The following is a 15,402-nucleotide window of genomic DNA, read 5'->3' on the forward strand; positions in this document are numbered from 1 at the left end:
CAATGCTGAATTTCTGGTCTCAGCTAGGGTAACAATTAGTTTCAGCACTGTTGGAGTAAGAAGATTACAAATTCTCCACACCAATAGTCCTAACCTGATAAATAAGATCCCTAAGGTTAGTTAAGGTAAGTTACTCACCACTGCACTTCAAATTTGTATCACTTGTTTTGTGCTAGTACCAAAAGTGAACACAATTTTCCAAGAGCATCTATTTAAAGGCCTTATATAATAGAAATATAACAGTGTTTGTTTTACATTTAATGGCCCTGACATATAACCTCAAATCATACTTATATATTTGTGAAACAACTCTCGCTTACTGACTCAGCACCCATTTGCCATGTCAAGCTGACGTGGCAGATCCTATGACACTATTTTCAGAGCAGGACTGATCTCCTGGAGAAGGAGCATTTTGTTCCATTGCTTTACTTCAGGTCTTCAGTGACCATTGGGGAGTGCATGGACGGCATAGTGGATAGTGTAAACAGCCGTATTATTTATGTATCAGACTCCTTGGTTTCTGTTCAAGTTGTCTATGAACAAAAGGGAAATTTTGTTTGGCTTTCTTTTTCTGTTTGATCTTCTTCTAATTGTAACTGAAAAGACACACTGTTTGAGCAGCTAACCTGCAACACCCCCAAAGCCCTTCACGTTATCCATTCCTTTAACAAATATTTTTTCCACCTAAAACTCAAGCAGCTGACCAACTAATCAAAATGGTCAAAATGCAGCAAAACAAATCACTTGTGCAGCTGTGGAATATTTAGATTAGCAAAGTTATGGCTACATGCCCAAATTGCAAGCTCATGTCTTTGCATGAAGCTACACAAGCCTATATGGATAGCATTTTAGCTTTTTTCTTTGGGATTTCCAACATGATGACAAAGGGATTGTGGCAACAGGTGCATTAATAACAATTACTAATCCATTCTCACAACATTCTGGGTTGAATCTGACAAAGAAATTAACAAGGGGTTGAAAGGTCTTACGGGGTAGGCAGGAATGTGGGATTGAAGTTTCAATAAAGGACCTTTATGCCATGATGAGCATGTCTTCTGTCATTTTTGCCATCATTAATACCCCTTTGTCTTATGTCCATAACATATTTGTCATTATCTCCTTAGCTCCAACTTACGCCTGACTATCTACTCCGCCTCATCTCTTTCAGCCCATTGTCCAAGTTTATAATTCGTTACATTTCTACCCCTCTTCAGTTCTGTGGAAGAGTCTTAAGGATTCAAAACATTAACTCTGCTTTTCTCTCCACAGATCAGGCCAGACCTGCTGAATTTGTCCAGCATTTTGTATTTTTACTTCAGATTTCCAGCATCCGCAGCATTTTGCTTTTATTATCATTTGGGACTTTTACAAACACCTTTGGATGTACATGCACACCACATGTGCAAGTATTGGATGTTGAAACAACGACTGCCATAGACACAGCCTGGGAAATACACAATGGGTGAAGTATTTCAAGGCAAGGCTGCCTAGCCATTAGAGAGACATCATTAATGACACGCAGCATCAAGAACGTCTTTGGCAGAGACAACAGACTGAAGGCTGTTCTTTCTTCTGCTCTCTCCTTTGGAATAACTGTGTTGTCTGGTTTGAGAAGTCAACTCTATTGGGAAACTACCAGAGAATCAAGATCTTGTTATAATTGCAATATCAGTTGCAGCTGACCACATCCAAGAAACCAACTAACCTGAATTGGTCACAGTATTTAAAATCTATGCATAAAGGACAATCAAAGGACACTTAACCATATATTCGGTCAGCCTTTTTAAAATTGGACTTTATTTCTGATATGGGTTCCTGTGTCCTAATGACTATGTGAGGGCTGAATGCCTGACACTGCATTTTCATTATTTTTCTCTGGTTTAGTGTATATAAATTTGCTTGCTTTGACTCAAGAAAACTTTCTTCGATTGACTCCTTATTGCTCACAGCTTAAATAGTTAAGTACATTCTGACTTGGAAAAGGTACATTGTCATGAAAAGGAAAGCTACATCTTTTTCTGACCAAGTGAAGAGGTTGAATGGTAGGGAATCAATTTCTCTCTTCTCACCTGTTAGTAACACACATCAATCACATTGCCCTCATCAACCCTCTCTGTTTCTGCATTAAAAAACTCAAGCAAGTTAGTTAAACAGAATTTGTCTTGAATAAATCCATGCTGGTTTTCCTTAATTAATCCACCAGATAAGGACTGTTACCTTTTCCGAATTTCAAAAGGTGTTCTCATCACCAAGGTTAAACTGACCGTAGTTGGTGGGTTTAGCTCAAAAACCTTTTTTCAAAAAGGGTGTAACATTCTCCAGCCCTCTGACAGCACCCCTGTATTAAGAGAGAATTGATAGATAATGGGCAGTGCCTCTGCATTTCAGCCTTACTTCCCTCAGCATCCTCAGCTGAATCCCATTTGGCCCTGGAAACTTAACAACTTTAAGTAGAATCAGCTTTCTAATGTCAATTTTTAGCTCAACCAATAGCACAATTACCTGTTCTTTCATAACAACTTTAGCAGCATCTTCTTTGGTAAGACATACAACGTACTCCTTTAGCACAACAGCCATGTTGTCTACTTCTATGCGTAAACTCAATTTCTAGCCCTAATTAGCCCTATCCTGCTTCTTACATTTCCTATTTGTGTGCCTTTAGGTCTCTACATTATTCTGATTTGATTTGATTTGACTTAATATTGTTACATATATTAACATACAGTGAAAAATATTGTTCCTTTTTTATCTTTTAGGGAAAATATTGTTTCTTGCGTGCTGTACAGACAAAACATACTGTTCATAGAGAGGGAAACGAGAGAGAGCAGAATGTAGTGTTACAGTCGTAGGTAGGATATAGAGAAAGATCAATTTAATGCAAGGTAAGTCCACTCAAAAGTGTGACAGCAGCAGGGAAGAAGCTGTTCTTGACTCGGTTGGTACGTGACTTAGACTTTTGTATCTTTTTCCCGAAGTAAGAAGGTGGCAGAGAGAATGTCTGGGGTGCATATGGTCCTTAATTATGCTGGCTGCTGGTTTACATGACAGCTTGGGTTACATTCACGACCTTTTGTGGTTCCTTGCGATCTTGGGCAGAGCAGGAGCCATACCAAGCTGTGATAAACCAGAACGAATGCTTTCTATGATGCATCTGTAGGAGCTGATGAGAGTTATAGCTGACATGCCCAATTTTCTTAGTCTTCTGAGAAAGTAGAGGCGTTACATTATGTACTGTGATGGAGTCATTGTCAGACAGGTTCCAAAATTAGTGTTACCTGACTGGTTTCAGAGATTGGAGAAGGCTCAGACTTCAAGGTTAGGAGCACACATACTGCTCACACAGGGGAGCTCAGAGAACATTCAACTCTCACACGCCCAAGCCCAAGCCTGCAATACTCCTGAGCTTAGGGAACAACCAGCAATCATGCCACTGATTTCTGAGCACAGGGCTAACATTCCCAGATTGGGAGCACTTATACTTCCAAGTTTGAAGAATATACAAGTATGACACTACTGATCTCAAAGAAATAGACAGCATGCACACTATCGATTCCAGAGGGCACACGGGGCTCATGAGTTCAGAGAATCCACAGTGTTCACACTTCTGAACTTAGTGAGGCATATTTCATTTAAAGAGAGAAGGTGAGGCTGTAGTGATTTCCATCTACGTCTCAAGCAAAACCACATATTTCTAGCATGTACTGAGAATGATATTATTGAGTGGTTGAGAGCAGGATAACATGATGGTGAAATTGAAATGAAAGGTCAAACTAAAAAGAGAAGTGACCACACTTTCATTAATAACTCGTCAATTTCAGCAGTCTGGATGAAAGCGCTGTGATTGAGACGGCATTCTTTGTGGGGTCATGCATTATTAACAAGTTTATTGGATAGAAAGTATGGGAGTAACATGTCGCTTTTTACAATATGAAATGAAGAACTGTGACTTCTGGATTTTGTTCAGTCCAGCGCTGGCACTTGCCACACTTTCTGGATTTTCTGAGAAATCACATCACATCATCCATGGTCAGGAGCACGATCCATGACTGGGGCATGGCCAGTGTAAGAAAGAAAGGGAGAGGCGGTTTAGGAGAGAGACAATGTGGTGCAGTCTTTTATGATGCAGCACCTCACTAAGCTTACATCAACAACACTTCCAAACTCACAACTTCTACCACCTCAGAGAACGAGGATAGCAGATCCATGGAAGCTCCACCACCTCTATGTTCCCCTCTTGATTTGGGAGTAATATCACTATCCTTCTCTGTTGTTGGGTGGAAATCCTAGATCTCGCTCTCCAATAGCACTATGTAAGTACTTACATACATGGACTGTTGCTGTTCACATGGGCACCACATTCTCATGGGCAAGTGGGGATGGGCAATATGTGATGGCCTTGCCAGCAATGCCTGCAGTCCAAGAACAAATAAGATCTAGAAAGCAGCGTGAAAGAATGAGATTTGGTTCCAACAGGGAATGGGGAGGAAAAGGGGAAGAATGTGGCCTGTCTTCCAATTTGATTCATTTCCTTCCTCCCATTCCCCCTACTTTAAACCTGAATCATTTTAATTCCACCCACCCCATGCCACTGACTGTCCCCCCATTCTCTCCACACCCTGATCTTCTCCACCCTCCACCATTATCCTGACCTTCTTCTGCAAAAAAGCAACTGGGAGGAATTGCAGTGTGGGCTGCAGGCTCAAGCTAGTTCATGCACAGCTGCAAATGGGGAGGGCTGGTTGCTCTCGTTGGGAGGACTTCCATCCCCAGCATTCTTGATCTGGAGAAAGGTTCACTATCCCTCCGTTAATGATCTAAATGACAGAGTTCCCAGAAAGAGACGTCACGGTACTATAGCTTATTCTCCATTCAGCAGCCAAGATTGTCTCCAAAAGCTTCTGCCCCAAATTTCTCTCTTACTCTGTCATTATGCATCCCTACACCTGCATGCCTGGGGGCGGCACAGCGGTTAGCACTGCTGCTTCACAGTTCCAGGGACCCGGGTTCAATTCCCAGCTCAGGTCACTGTCTGTGTGGAGGCTACACGTTCACCCTGTGTCAGGGTGGGTTTCCTCTGGGTGCTCTGGTTTCCCCCCATAGTCTGAAAGACATGCTGGTAGGTGAATTGGACATGCAAAATTCTCCTTCAGTGTACCCGAACAGGCATCAGAGTGTGGCAACTAGGGGATTTTCACAGGGACTGTAATATAAGCATACTTGTGGCTAATGAATAAATTTTAACTTTGCTGTTCTCTGAGTGCCTCAAAGATTGCTGTATCACTAGTTGTCTCTCATTGTATTTCCATCTTTCTGCCTCTATGTGCAGCTCTTCCAAGTTCTCTTTCTGTTTATCTGTGCCATATTTGTGACCTTCTCCTCTGCCCATGTGTGTTAAGGAATGCTTCACTCTCTTTCTCTAACCCTGAGCATTTGGTGGTTCTCGCTATCCATACTGGAACAGAGAGGTCGTAACTATCAGGAAAATCTGAAGTGGCTGAAGCTCCTTTTTCTGGGAATAAGGAAGGCCGAGAGGTGACTTGACAAGGTTTTTAAAAATAACAATGAGGTTTGATAGGGTAGAGGCAGAGGTGATGAATCCACTTGCAGGCTATACAAAAGCTAGAGGCCACAAATATACAACAGTCACAAACAAATCCAAATGGTAATTCAGGAGAAACGTCTGTACCCAATGAATGGCAAGAATGTGGAACTTGCTCCCACCTAGGATAGTTGAAGCAGAAAGCGCAGTTGAATTTAAAATGAAGCTCGATCAACATACAATGGAGAAAGAAATGCAAGGATATACTGATAACGTTAGATAAAAAGCAAGCAAGAAGCAACTCATGTGGAACATTAACGGCACAGAACAAATGGGCCGAATGACCTACTTCTACCCTCCAGATTCAAGTAACTCAAAATACGTGTCTATCATTGAGTGCATCTATGGTTCTTTCTGCTTTTTCCCCTCTCCTTGTATGCAATTATAGCTCTGAAAAAAAAAAGCAAGCATTGAATTGGTTCTTTTATTTTCCCTTTACCATGCAATTACCTCCAAATCACACACATTATCTAAAACTTGCCAAGTACATTTGGGGACATTGTACTTTAAAGAAGGGCCACGTGATCCATGACTATGACTATAATCATAGTGATATATTATTATACTATTTTGAATGACACACTGTCAATTCTGGAATTTTTTTGTTATAAAATGACTATCATATAACCCAGGATAGTCTATTTGATTCCAGTGAAAACTTTCAGGTAAATGCTGGCCTGGACTCTGGGGAGAGGTCTTCCATGCTTCCTCAAAATAGTGCTGAGTGAGCCTGTAAGGGCTTTGAGAGGGTGGACGGAGCTTCAGCTTAGCATATACATAGACATGTATATTGAGTTACTTGAATACTTCACATTGATAAAGTTAACTTCTTTTCTCTCTCACCAAAACTGCTGAACATTTCCACACTTTTATGTTTTCATATTAAACATTTTCAGAATATCTGAACTTGTAATATGAAGACATACATACAACAAATTCAAACAGAGTTATCTCACAGGATGAAACAGAGAGTGAATATTTCAAAATGGTCACAGAATCATAGAATTGCTACTGTGCAGAAGAAGCCCATTCAGCCAGTGAGTCTGCCGGTCTTACCATTTATCCTATCATGCCTCAAACTGAATCTTTCCTTGCTAAACTCACCCCAAATTGGAACAGACAGGTAGAGATGTTCCCAGCAGACATATGGGATGGAATTTACCAATTTTTTGACAAAGTGTCAACCCAGCTCAGAAAAGCAGAGGATAGCCCCCTGGCTGTACTGCCGACTTTTTCTGCCTTATTTTTAAACTCTTTGAACAAAAAATCCAAAGGACGGCTCCCACAGCGTCTTGCTGTGGCAGGGCAGGCTCTGCAACTTCAGCTTCTAAAGGATTGGGGAACCGATGTAAAAATAGTAAAACTGGAAACACCCACCCAACTCCCACTCATCACCACAGAATCCCCAGGCAATGCCAAGGGACAGTACCTGGGCAGAAGCAAGGGTGCTGCTCGGTCATGAATCCCCTCCCCTCCCACCCCCAGGGGCTGTACTCAGCTGCGGGCCTCTGGCAGGCTCTGATTGTCAAGTGAATTCAGTGAAGCACGCTGACATGAATGGACAATTCAACCTGGGGGGCACTATCAGGCATAATGTCCTGATGTTCATAGTTAATTGGATTCAAATGGGGATCCTGACTTTTAAAGTCTAGATTCCCATTATGTCATTGGCAGGCTGTGGGGACAATCAAGTGGGGAAAGCCTACCTGTGTGAAAGGTATTTCAGGTCTCCTGCTTGACTTTCCCTCTGACATCCTGTCCCCGAAAACAGGAGTGAAAAATCCCCCCACGTATTTTAAATGCTCTTGTCACTGCCCTGGTTTTAACTATTCTAACCATCAACTTTACAGCCAAATGGCATATCCTCATTGGAACTCTAAACACCTAAACTGGAATAAATGAGATGGAAAGGTGGAATGTGCATTTAACATGATAGTCCACTCTTTCAGTATAACAAACATTAATTACTAATTTCAGTTTAGTAGTGTATCTGGCAAAGTGCAGTCTAATACAAAATGGCCAAGCAAAGAAAGGATACTGCTATGGCCTGATGGGAAATATGGATAACTTCAGGACAAAAGGTTTTAACTCCAGGCTGACTATGTGGACTCAAAAGAGAAAATGCTGGAAAAACTCAGCAGGTCTGGCAGCATCTGTAAGGTCGGAAAAGAGCTGATGTTTCGAGTCCAGATGACCGTTTGTCAAAGCTAAAAGGCAAAGAAAGTTGGAGATATTTATACTGCAGGGTGAGGGAATGAAAGATGAGTCATAGCCACAAAAACAGGGGTGCTAATGGCAGTCCATAGAGAGAATAAAGGGCGTGAATGGCCAAACGGCAGAGAAGCTGAAATCAGAGGGTAAGCTGTGACAGATGAAGATGTAGGGGAAGCGGGGAAATAGGTGGGAGAGAGGTAAAATTGAGAAAAGGGGGGAGGGGAAACAAAGGGGGAGAAAAGGCAGGGAGGCAGTGGCACAGTGGTATTGTCAGTGGACTAATAATTCGGAGACCCAGGGCCCCAGGTTCAAATCCCACCACAGCAAATGGTGAAATGTGAATTCAGTAAAAATCTGGAATTAAAAGTCTAATGATGACCATGAAACCATTGTTGATTGTCATAAAAAGGCAAGGTAAGGATGAGGGGGAAGGAAAAATAAGGAAAGGCAATTTAAAAAAAAAGTAGAGAACAGTGAAAAACTTAATAAAATGAGAACAGAAGTATGTGGACTGTTCTGTTCACTTGCAGCAAATGTCTTACGATGGGTATTAAATTTATTCTAATAAATCAAATGGACAGAAACCAGATATGAAATGGAGTCAGAAGACTGGTTTTGAGTTCTAACAAAGGCTGAGGACACTGCCCTAAGGTCGGGCAACTGTAATAACCCAATTCAAATGATATGCCTATGGTCAGTGTTATGTGTTTCAGCCAAACTCAGAGGATAAATATTGGAGTTTTGAAGAACAGAATGCAAAGAGAAGAGCAGAAGCAAGAATGAAAAGGAATCTCAAGCTTTAAGCTTGAAGAAGTCTGATCCCTCTCCATGCCTGAACAGCACAAGTGGGTAGAGACACCCCTACAGTCTATAGATAAATATAGTAGTTAAGATCTATGTTTCCAAACTTACTATAGTAGATTTATAGGGAAATAGAAGCATTGACTTGAAATACAGTTAAAAAGAAGTCTTGTCGCAGTCATAAGTATTTAAATTTGTTTTTTACATTTTCCTAATAAAGATGTGGTTTGATTTAAATCAAGTTTATTGTGTCTATCAATTAAGTGGAACAAGAATCTTGGTTGACAATACTATCTCAGCCCTTCCTACTGGAACATTTCTCTCAAAAATCACATTGATCATTTAAAACAACACATCTATTCCCAATTGTTCATTAGCCAAGGAAGAAAATTCAATTCTTCCATTTACCCGATCCATGCTAATTTCTTTTAATTTTTTCTTGCACACAAAAATGTATTGCTTTCTCTTACATTGCTGAACACCACATTAATATGCTTCAACAATGCAATATTGCACCACTTTTCACACAACTGTTATATTTTAATTTCTGATTCAAACTCCCCTACAAGTATAGCCAAAAAATTAATTGCATTATTAATGAACACTAGTATTCCCTATGTTGCTTTTTCTTGTGTGCAGCATTTCTGTGCAGATTTACAAAGCTTCTCTTAGTTTGACAGCTCTGTGTTTGAAGTTTCCGATTTTATTTTTCCTGGTTCTTGCCTGTAATTAGTAATCTGATTTAACATCATACACAGCTAAACTAAAAGCTGTCTTTCTAGTCCTGTACTATTAAAAGAATATCAGTTAGAGGAAAATCTTCAGCTCTTTGGTACGGTGGCACAGTGGTTAGCACTACTGCCTCACAGCACCAGGGACCTGGGTTCGATTCCCGGCTTGGGTCACTGTTTGTGCGGAGTTTGCATGTTCTCCCTGTGTCTGCATGGGTTTTCTTCAGGTGCTTTGATTTCCCCCCACAGTCCAAAAGCTATGTTGGTTAGGTGTATTGGCCATGCTAAATTCTCCCTCAGTGTACCTGAACAGGCACTGGAGTGTGGAGGCAAGGGGATTTTCACAGTAGTTTAGAACATAGAACATAGAACATTACAGCGCAGAACAGGCCCTTCGGCCCACGATGTTGCGCCGACCAGTTAAAAAATAATGACCCTCTAACCTAAACCAAACCCTTTCCATCCATAAACCTATCCACGGATCTCTTAAACGCCCCCAAGCTAGGCGCATTTACAACTGCAGCAGGCAGGGCATTCCAATCCCCCACCACCCTCTGGGTAAAGAACCTACCCCTGACATCCATCCTATAACTACCACCCCTTAATTTAAAGCTATGCCCCCTCGTGCTAGCTTTCTCCATCCGAGGAAAAAGGCTATCACTGTCCACCCTATCTAAACCGCTAATCATCTTATATGTTTCAATAAGGTCCCCTTGTAGCTGCCTTCTTTCTAACGAAAACAACCTCAAATCCCTCAGTCTCTCCTCATAGGACCTCCCCTCCATACCAGGCAACATCCTGGTAAACCTCCTCTGCACTCTCTCCAAAGCCTCCACATCCTTCCTATAATGTGGGGACCAGAACTGCACACAATACTCCAAGTACGGCCGCACCAGAGTTTTGTACAGTTGCAACATGACGCTGCGGCTCCTAAATTCAATCCCCCTACCAATAAACGCCAAGACACCGTATGCCTTCCTAACAACCCTACCTATTTGATTCCCAACTTTCAGGAATCTATGTACACATACACCTAGATCCCTCTGTTCATCCACACTATTAAGAGTCCTACCGTTAGCCCTATACTCTACACATCCTGTTATTTCTTTGCAGTATTAACATAAACCTACTTGTGACACTAATAAGTAAACTTAAACACTTCCACTAAACTGGCAACTGGAGTCTATTCATAAAGCATTCAAACTTCCACAAATTGACATTCCACCCTCATGTTACAACTGCAGACATTTGGATCTGTATAAATAGTAAGGATTCAAATTGAAACTAATGTATGAAAACTCATTTTTTTATCTGAAATTTACTAAATCTTGTTGATAAGTGAATTGCAATGTAGAAATTTTTTCAGGCATAGCTTCAGCAACTTAGCAGGAATCAATACCTCACTGTACTGAGATTTATTAATTTTCCAAATTAAAAACAACACTTTTTTCCTTAATCTCACCTAAAAGTATCGAGAAATGTCAGCAAGATCTCCCGCCCACCCTCCCACCCCCCACCTCTCAGATGTGTTGGTATTTACCATCATAATGTTTCAGGATTGGACAGGTGCCCAAGTCATCAGGAGGTATAGTTTTAATAAGCATGTCGTGCAGGGAAACTCAGTCAGTTAGCCATCCATGTCAAAATGCATGTCTTAGGTGACAGATGCACTCAGGCGAGTACATCTCAGTATCTGGATTCCTGGGTCACAGCAGGAGCAACAGCAAGCCAACTATGATTTCAATTAAATGGCAGGCTCTACAACTGTCTAGAGCCCTATTGATTGTACATATGTGACTCTCAGATCGCCATCTATAATGAGGACATGTGTCAGAAAACAGTGTAATGCCAGAAATATACAGATGCTGTGTGTTGTTGTGTATTTGAATTACTTTTCCAGTCCCCTTAGTATCGGAGAGTCCATGACCCTCTTGTCCCTCAACTTGTCCTGGATAAACCTACTGGCTCATTTGATGTAGGTTGTTTATGTGCCAATTCAGGCCTTTCTACCTTTGCTCGATATCTGTGTTATACTTCATTTGCAAGCTGCCCACATCAACTTGGGCAAATTTCCTAGATCACTCAAATGGAGATAGCAGAAAGCACTGGTCCAGAACGCTGGCAACCCCAAAAATTTATGTTTATATTTTGTAATGAATTTTTCCCATTGTTGCATCAATAAACATAAAAGATACTAGACAGTTGTTTGGTATCCTTTAAAATTCACAAAATGAGAAATGCCAGCTTTTGACTAAAAATGTAAATTACCATATGAAAAGAAAGTATACTAAAGTGTACTGTCTTCCTGGGGACGTTTGGTTACTTTGTGAACTGCATCCTCTAATAACTTTAATTCAGCCTTTTGATTTTGTTGTCATCTCCCCCTTCCCTTGTGCTGAAGGATGAATTCCAAAATGAGGGTTAAATCTGTCAAAAGCCTGGAAACATCAATGTTGGCACACTGCGGTTCTGGTGTGACACGTGGCAGCTTTCTCCATTTGGCATAGGGTATGCTTAATCTTCTCTCCGTAGCGACAGACAGCATCAATGCAGAGCACACCATCAGTCGTCTAGATCACACAGAGATGCCTGAATGAAGATGAGTCAGGGAGGAGGGACTGAGAGTGGAACTAGTGACGCACGACTGCTGTTTTTAGCATAGGATTTTTTTTTCTAAAAGACAGTCATGTTCAATATTTCAAATACATTCAAATATGTAATTTGCTCCTTCCAAATTTATTTTGCTGATTCAACCCAGAGTTCATGACTTTGGAAATTTACTGTAAATTTATGCAGAAGCAAGCGGCACAAATTTGCTTATTATTAATTTCACCTAATGTTTCAGCCAGATTTGGAAATCCCGATGGTGAGATATTCCTAATATACTGCTGTTATTCGACTGACAAGGAAAGTTTTCCACTGTATTCTTATTTGAGGATCCATGTAATCTCACAATCGCAAACATTCAATCCCTCCATCACCGATGCTCGGCAGCAGCAGTGTGTACTATCTGCAAGATACAATGCAGCAATTCACCAATGATACTGAGATAGCACCTTCCAAACCCACTACCACTTCCGTCTAGAATGACAAGGGCAGCAGACGGGTGGCACGGTAGCACAGTGCAGCACTGTTGCTTCACAGCTCCAGAGACCTGGGTTCGATCCCTGCCTTGGGTCACTGTCTGCGCGGAGCTTGCACATTCTCCTCGTATCTGCAGGGGTTTCTACCGGGTGCTCCGGTTTTCTCCCACAGTCCAAAGATGTGCGGATTAGGTTGATTGGCCATGCTAAAAATTGCCCTTAGTGTCCTGAGATGTGTAAGTTAGAGGGATTAGTGGGTAAATATATAGGAATAGGGGGCTAGGGTCTGGGTGGGATTGTGGTCAGTGCAGACTCGATGGACCGAATTGCCTCTTTCTGTACTGTAGGAGTTCTATGGTTCTATAGTTCTAGATACCTGGGCAACATCACCACCTGCAAGTTTCCCTCCAAGCCAGTCACCAGCCTGATTTGGAAATATATCGCCGTTCCTTTGCAGTTGCTGGGTCAAAATTCTGAAATTCCCTCCCTAATGGCATTGTGGGTCAATCTACAGCACATGGATTGCAGCGATTCAAGAAGGCAGCTCACCAACACTTTCTCAAAGGTAATAAATGCTGGCCAGCCAACGACACCCATGTCCCACAAATGAATTAAAAAAAACTGGAGATTGCCCTTCAGTGTTATAGGCATAAACAGAGGGTGACTAGGCAATGCTCTAAGTCCACATGACATCACTGAGGCTATACAAGACCCAAAATAACAGACAAAAGTCTACAATTGGACCTGAACGCACTGAGCTCTATCCAAACAATACTGCCCTCAGCTAGTGATCTTCTAAATCTCTGCTACCCATTTCTAATTTACCCTTGCATATGCCTTTCTTCAGCCTGCCCCACCTAATCGATCCTGACCTTCGTTTTCTTTGCCATCTTCTTTTGTTTCCATTGCAAGTGACCATTTATTCAAGAAACAGAGCAATTCCAACGCAAATCTCTCATCAGAATGAATCAGACTTAATCCACACGTGTAATCAGCAGTCACAACAAATACCAACCTGATTGTTCTCCCAATTTAATCTTGACCACGTGTTAGAAAAAGATTCTACATTGGGTTTGACTCATGCTTCAGTGATAAGAGTTTCATATTTTGGCACTTTGTACTATGAAGTATTGTTCCTTCAGGCTAAACTAAAACTGTCAACAAATCCATTTTACTTTCACCCTCTTGCATTTTTTTGGCTGTCAAATTTGATCAGGTGTCCCCGGGATAATACAATCCTCCAGAAAGAAAACCATTAAGTGTCACACTTCAGTGATATCACCTCCATTTACATCTTAATGTAACACATAACAATACAACCACAAAAAAAGTTTTCCAAATATGACATATACACAAGCATTCCTTCATATTTTTAATTGTTTCACTTTCCCACATGATTATTGCTTTTCTTCAGTACTCTGGCTTGCAGAAGAAATATAAAGTTGGATCACGCACAATTCAGGGTAAAAGTATTGTGCTCAAACAGGCAGTTGGCAGGACCATAATAGATTGTTCCAACTTCTTTATTTGTTTATTAGCAGCGAGTTTACAGTATCAGGTATTCTCTGCCCGTTGAAGTGGTGGAGGCTGCCTCGCTAAATATTTTTAAGACGCGGGTTGATGGGTTTTTGATAGGAGAGGGGATTAAGGGTTATGGGGAGAGGGCGGGAAAGTGGAACTGAGCAGCGACAGATCAGCCATGATCTTATTGAATGGCGGGGCAGGCTCGAAGGGCTGGATGGCCTACTCCTGCTCCTATTTCTTATGTTCTTATGTTATGTTCTTATCAGGTGCAGTATCTCCACATCATGTGAGTGTGGCCAGGGAAGGAGCAAGTGGTTGAGGAGGAGAGGGATGGGGGTGGAGGAGGTGGGGGGAGGGGGCAGCAGGCTACGGTTTTAAAGTGAAGATCCTCAACTGACTCGAGAGTCAGCTCGGTAGATTATGAAAAATCATACTTCTTTGGTGGCAGGACCCTAAAAGAGTCCTGGTTATTCTGTTTATAGATTTGGTAATCTCAAGCTGGGTTCAGAGTAACCTGTTTCCATTTGGGTCCTAAAACATGAGTTAAGCCCGTTTTTGGCATAGTCCAAAGGTCTAACATTTGTTCTGACAGTTGGCAAATCACCCCTATATTACCTCGTCCAATATGGCCGCAGACATTTTTCTACCAGTATTGTGATATAGCACTTGACCTTTCACTTTTGATCTCATTGCACCCATTTTCCATACAAAAAAAAGTAACATCGCATTTTCTCATTTAATTTTTTAAACAGTACCTACAATTTTTGACTGCCATTTTGCTTCAAAGATCCTGAAGGTGTTATTACATTCATAGCTAGATATAGGTTGTGATTTTACATCAGTGGTCTTGTCCACTGGGCAGAAAGTCAGGTACAACAAATTCTTCCACTGGCCAAGAAAAACTTGAGCAGATTTTACAGTGAGCAAACAATTAATGACTTGCAGCTGTGGCTTCCTTTCCTCTTGGAGATGACGTCTGTCTTTTAATTTCTGCTGGCCAATAATAAGGCCAGCTACTCGTCAGTCCCAACAGCACCATCAGAAGTGGTGGCCACTGCTGGGACTGCAACAGAATTGTCATGGTAGAGGTCCAGAGTGAAGGTTTCCTGTGCTGTGCTGTTCTTTGTAAGTGGGGTTGGGGATTACTAGGGCTAATCATGCAGGCCCTGGTGAGGTGATGAAGGTGTGTGATCTATTGTCCTTTGGTCTTCCAGCAAATGTGTTACTTGCTAAAGTCAGGACGTGGGGAGGGACCCTCTATAGGCTACTGGATCCACAACCAGGAGACATCCCCACAATCCTCCTGAGCCTGCTGGGTGACCACTAATAAAATATGGCAGCAGAGGCAAGAGACCCTTAAATGACCATTAATTGGCCACTTAAAGGGCCTCTATTTTGCTACTTGCAACTAATCTCAGCAGCAACAAAAGGTGTGAAGGACAAGGCACCC

The 15,402-nt window shown here is 41.6% G+C and overlaps 1 protein-coding gene across 9 annotated transcripts in view; it reads right to left on the bottom strand.

Moving 5' to 3' along the window:
* Positions 1 to 15,402, bottom strand: part of LOC145344848 (myelin transcription factor 1-like protein) — a 445,009-nt gene that overhangs the window by 126,858 nt on the left and 302,749 nt on the right. The window lies entirely within an intron of this gene.

This window comes from Carcharhinus amblyrhynchos, chromosome 7 (genome assembly GCF_965287045.1).
Source record: "Carcharhinus amblyrhynchos chromosome 7, sCarAmb.v2.hapA, whole genome shotgun sequence".
Lineage (NCBI taxonomy): Eukaryota > Metazoa > Chordata > Chondrichthyes > Carcharhiniformes > Carcharhinidae > Carcharhinus > Carcharhinus amblyrhynchos.